A 6,065-nucleotide genomic window follows, 5' to 3' on the forward strand; every position below is an offset into this window, starting at 1 on the left:
GCAACGATGCGAAGTGTGAGAGATGTGGGGTTTTACTAGCCGATTTTATACATATTGCTTGGGCTTGCCCAGATGTCCTCGCCTTTTGTAACTCAGTGTACCGTGAATTCAACGAGATCACGCAACTCGCGCTGACTCCTGACCCAGTTAGCCATACTGGGATACTCCAAGCCCCTTCGCCCCAGGTATAGAAGACTGGTAGATATGGCTTTCCTGATTGCCAAACGGTGTATTGCGCGTACCAAACGGTGTATTGCGCGTACTTGGATGCGTGGCCCGGCCCCTACATTAACACAGTGGACTAGGGAAATGACTTTTTGCTGCACACAGACGGAACTGTATAGCGACCTGCTCCCACCGCGCAATAGGCCTAAGAACTACTGGTCCCTGTTCACTGATAGACACCGCACAGGTGACGATGAGACGGTTGAGAACACCTCTCCCCCACTGACTGATACTGCTCTGACTGCAATGACGGAAACCGCTATGTAAACGATTCAATATTGACTGTTCTCGGGTGGGGGGGTACTAGACCTTGGCGACGTGTCCCACAGGTGCCCCCGCTAAGGCGAATGGTGCTATCTCCACAGAGTCAGGGTCTCTGGATATACGAGGTCTCAACCTGCAGTTTGCTGTCTACAATGTGTCACTCCATTACCTGTGTATTTTTGATATTGTTTATTATATGCTCAAGCTCTGCTCTTTATGTTATTTATGAGGACTGCCATGGACCGTGCTGATTGCCAATGTTTTTCTTTCTTTTTTTTCTGTAATGTTCTTTACTATATGCCAATTAAAAACAAAAATGTAATAAAATAAAATGGTAATGTTAAAATGTTAAAATGAGTTTTATATAGCGCTCAGCTACTCAGAGGAGCGTCCCGGCGCTTTAAAACCTGCGGCGGTACAGGGACAGGAGAGATGCCTGAAATTACTGAACAAAAAGCCAGGACTTAAGATCTTTTCTAAAGACTAACAGGCTAACAGTCTTTCTCATAGGAGTCGGCAGGGTGTTCCATAACTGAGACGCCAAGCGTCTAAAAGAACGGCCTCCTATACAGGCTCGTCTGATAGCCGGAACGGAAGCCAAGGCCAGGGAAGCTGATCTAAGTGATCTAGATGGCTGGTAGAAAACCAAACGATTGCTGATATATTTGGCGCCCATGCTGTGAAGAGCCTTGAAGGCCAAGGTAAGCGTCTTAAAGAAAATTCGTTTTCGAATTGGGAGCCAGTGCAGGGTTTTCAGGAGATCTTTAGCACTGGCTCTCCGATGGGAGTCCAAAGATGGCAAGTGCAGCAGAGTTTTGGACTATTTGCAAACGTGACAGAAGGTACTCCGGAAGTCCGAGATAGAGCATGTTGGCATAGTCCAAGTGAGAGCCTATCAATGCCTGCACAGTGGTCTTTCTATGGGCCAAAGAAAGTAAAGGGAGACATTTCCTCAACATTTTAAGAAGGCCAAAGCATTTCCGGACTAAACCAAAAATGTGGGGTTTCAAGGTAAGGCCATTGTCAATTTTCACTCCGAGGTTCTTAGCAGTATCGGAAGCGACGGAGGGAGGAAACAAGTCCTTGGGCCACCAAGACTGCCACCGAGGCTCGGAAGGGCATCCGAAGAAAAGCACTTCGGATTTATCCGAGTTGCACTGGAGGCTGTTAAGCTGGAACCATTGAAAGACAGCCCCATGGCAATCTCGGAGACTCTCCCCATTAAAGCCAGAGCCCTTCTCACAGCAAAAGAGGAGCTGGGTGTCGTCAGCGTATGAAACGATCCGGGCACCATGAGACTCCGCCAGTGCCGCCAAGGGGGTCATATAGATATTAAAGAGAGCAGGGTTTAGAATGGAACCCTGCGGAACTCCAGCCTTCACAGGCGGCACCTCGGCAGAGAACGGGGGGCCCAGACCGTTTGACGGCGGTCCGCTAGGAAAGACGCGAACCAGTTGAACACCGTCCCTCGTAGACCAATCTCCCAGAGTCTTAAAAGGAGACCGCTGTGGGGGACGGTGTCAAAGGCCGCCGAGAGATCGAGCAAAACCAACATCACCTTACCCCCTGAATCCAAGACCTCTTTCATTACCTCTGTAACTTCTAGCAGCACTGTCTCCGTGCTCATGTTAGTGCGGAAGCCAGACTGGGAGCAATGTAGGATGTTATTGGTCTCAAGAAAACAGGACAGGGAATTATGGACGTGTTTCTCAACAACCCTGGCAAATGCAGGAAGGAGGGAGATAGGCCGGTAGTGGGCGTGTACTGGCGGATCCAAATTAGGCTTTTTCAGAAGCGGTAGGAGAAGGGCCTGCTTCCAAGCTAATTAAACCCAATCTAAAGAAAGATGAAGGGAAGCCATGCAAGTTGACTGCGTTCTAAGAGAGGTTCAAACCTATCTGAGTAAAGGTTGGCTAGAGTAGAGGAAATTGAGTGGTGAGGTGGCATAATTTTTTTAAGTCAGGGAGGAACTAAGGATTTCTGATGGTACAGTCAGAGGTGATACAATTGTTCCACCACAGAAATTGAGAATCTAATTTTAGTTTGGCTCATGAAGGTCATATGGGAATGTCTACCACAAAGAGGAGGATACTTGAATCCTACTGGTGGCCTGGAGTAGATGGTATGATTGGGTGAGGGAGTGCAGTCCGTGTGTGAAAAGTGACAAGTCCGCCAGGCCGTTGATGTGGGTCATATTGAATATGCTCAAGGTCGGCGGAGATTAGGAATTGACTTGTTAGAATGTTACCTGGTAAGGACGTGTATGCCGCAGTGGATTATTTCACCAAATAGCCGGAGTTGAAATTGTAGAAAAGGTTACATCCTTGCAGTTTATTGAATTTTTGGATGACATTTTGTCGTGAAGGGTTACCCGAGGAACTACTATCTGACAATGGCACACAATCTATAAGCAAGTAAATGGACAGTTTTTAAGAAGGTGCTGTGTTCAACACAAAAGAGTATCTAATTATCACTCCCAGGCAAATGGTCAAGTTGAACGCTTTAATAGAGTAGTCAAAGAATCTATTTAGTTGCCCATAAGTAGTGGTTTACAGTTGAGGAAAGCTTTAAGGGCTCCCTTATTGACATCCAGAACAACACCTTACACGGTCACAGGATTGTCCCCATTTGAGATGTTAAAGGGTAGGAAGTCGGGGTCTAAATTTATGCTGTGGTGGTTGACTAAATGGTCGGATGCAATGCAGGTGGTTGAAAGTTTCAGTAAAGCAGTGAAAATAGACGGAGGCATGATATGGAATTTACGACTAATTTCTGTGTCTAAAGGTGTTTCGGTGAAAGGAAATGGCTAGACAGACGTGGTGAATTGTGACATGCGTTGGAGCGTACGATTATTATGGCGATGTGGCGGATGACAGTAGAACCAGGTAGGGAATATAGTTGGGGTGAGTCTAGCTAGGCTGGTAAGCTAGTTGCAGACCCCAGTGGTGTGAGTGATGGTTTAAGAATGCCAAGTAGTGTTGAACTTTAAGGTGTAGAGTGTGAGATGTACACACATGGTACAATTCAAAGTACTTGTGCTGAGGAAACAGGTTGACCACTATACAATCAAGGAAGGACAAGATGTGGAGGTGCCGAAAAGTACACAAGTAAAGTACAATCCCAAGAAATTGAATTTTGTTCAGTATTAAGGAATCCTTTATATGCGTATTAATTTTTCTTTAGATTTTACTTGTAAATAGTAGTATTAGGATTCTTTTTGTTTTTAAAGGGTTAGGTGTGTAGTGTTCATAATGAAATGCTCATGGCTTGCAGAGGTTTGGGAGTTATGGGAGGCTTCTCGGCAGGGTCAGTTACCAGCTGTTGGTAGCTAGCCGGGTGGATGTCAAGTGGTCTTCCATCCATGTGAATAAACACACTTAGTTGACCCCACATTGTGGGAACCCCTTCTTTGCTACACTATCCACTGAATGAGGTTAAATAGAACCTAGTTTGAATGAGGGTCAGCATCCTCATTTCGAAACTGCACTCTAGCTGTTGAGCTAGGCTATGTGAAGCTGGAGATTTTAAGACTGTGTTTATCCCATCACAACACTTCCATCCCACCTACTGGGGGTGGCTCCGATTGTTATTCTGTCATCCTTGAGGAACTAAAAGTAGTATATGCTGCCCCTCTACCTCTAGAATATCCTCTGTCCATGTTTTCCGTCAACATAACACATACTTAGGATTCCTGTCCACTCTTGGGACTCATCTTAAATACTCCATCACAAGAAGTATAGTCTTAGGCCCGGCAACCTCAACAGGAGCTGGTCTCCATCTTGGGACTCAAGGAGCCAAATTGATTTGTTTTCACTTCAAATAGAAACCCCATGTGGGGCCGCAGTTAAATCTCTCTATAACACCCTTCTCGCGGCTAAAGATTTTGCTTTGAGCTATTTAACTTGGGAAAGCGCATGGACTTGTCTCGCACAGCCTACACCTGGCTTTATCAGTCTCCGGGGCATTCTTGAATTCCTGTTCACTTCTTGGAGCTCTCTCCCCGTCGTAAGCTGGTCTCGCTCTTCACTGGAGAGTCTGCAGTCACACGGCAAAGAGTCTTCCACCTCACATTCTAGTTCAAACTGTATCTATTTTAAAAATGTAGTCCAAACCAGGCACACTGATGACCTATACCCTTCCGCTCCGTTTCAAAGCAACCTATGCGTATACCTGGAAACACTTAAGGTTGCAATAATAATGCAAATTTGAAGACACTTTAAATAATGTCCCCAAGTTCCCTATCGGCCTCTTGGAAACTATGAAATTCTCAAGTTAACGCTCCAGCTGCTGGATAGTTTATTGTCCCCTCACGCGGGAAACAATTCAAGGCCTCGCAAACGTGCAATTTTCTTGACTGTAAATAAACACCACTCGTCATCAGTAGCCGGCTTTCTCTAGTCCCTTCGTTGGAAAGATGAATCCATATGTGCTGCGTTTAGTATGCCCTTAAAATGGCACGCTTACTGTTTATTAATCAATTCACCAACGACCCCTTTGAAAACTGACTTGCTCACGAAACGGATGGCGAAATACTAATCAGCTGATGAAACGGTAATAACCACCTGTTAGGAGAGACTGAATCACTGCTCACCCTTTCGTTCTTCAATACATTTACACTTCGAAAACTGATTTATAAGGGTAGAGTGCATTTAAGCTGTTTGTAAAATGTTTTCCCACGTTTGCGACTGCCAGAAATTAAGTAAAATAACTTTTGAAACGCTTGGTCTATATTTAAAAAAAATATACGAATTAACACAACAAATCCTACCTTGAGGCAAAAATTCTCCTTAGAAAATAACGCACAAATAATTCCACACAGCTCCTCTTAAATTCAATAAAACGAACACCACCAGAACTCAGTTTAGCATTAGTTGGAAATAAGTGCTAAATAACGTAAAAAGACAAAACAAACGTTCCATTTGCTTGCAAAATTAGGAAAAGCTCAGCAGGCTCCTTCAAAGGGACACAAAAAATTAACAGTAGGCGTCCATTAAAATATATATATATATATACATATTTTTGTAGCAAAATGCACTACATATCCTCCCACTTCAGTTAGAGGTTCACAAACAATTGTCTTACCTCCTGCCCGAAGGTCTTAAAACCTGAATTCCTCTGCTTTTCTTTGAACTTCAACCAATTTCAACAAGTGAAGACAAAGAAAACGGAAAATAAACGCGAATTTTATAGTGATTGACAGACTTGGGGACCAAACTAGGAGTTTCTTAGTGTTTGTGCTTCCCCGCGAATCTTGTGATTGGTTACAATAATGCCCGTCCAGGAAAAGAAGGTCCACCCGCGCTGAAAGAGGCCGCCCCCTGTACCGGAAGTGATAGTTCGGCCGTACGTGGGCTGTCGCTTTAGGCAGGGGCGTGTTTAAATACTCACTCCCGTCATATAAATCTATATAATTCCCGTCGCCAAGAACCTCTGCCTCATCGTTTGGATAATAAGATTACGAAGCCGACGCAGACTACAGAGGAGACCTGCGACTGGTTGGCAAATAGAGGTCTCCGCGTTTTCTTTCGGGCCTTGGCGTTTTTAGGTGTTGGCCCTGGGCATGTGGACAAAAAGTG

At 44.9% G+C, this 6,065-nt stretch overlaps 1 protein-coding gene across 1 annotated transcript in view; it reads right to left on the reverse strand.

Annotated features, from left to right (window-relative positions):
- Nucleotides 1–5,838, reverse strand: part of LOC147706109 (embryonic polyadenylate-binding protein-like) — a 552,087-nt gene extending 546,249 nt beyond the window's left edge. The window contains exon 1 of the mRNA XM_086929033.1: nucleotides 5,572–5,838. The gene's annotated coding sequence lies outside the window, so the exon portion shown is untranslated. The remainder of the gene's footprint in view (nucleotides 1–5,571) is intronic.
- Nucleotides 5,839–6,065: the final 227 nt, after the last annotated feature.

This window comes from Lissotriton vulgaris, chromosome 7 (assembly GCF_964263255.1).
Source record: "Lissotriton vulgaris chromosome 7, aLisVul1.2, whole genome shotgun sequence".
Lineage (NCBI taxonomy): Eukaryota > Metazoa > Chordata > Amphibia > Caudata > Salamandridae > Lissotriton > Lissotriton vulgaris.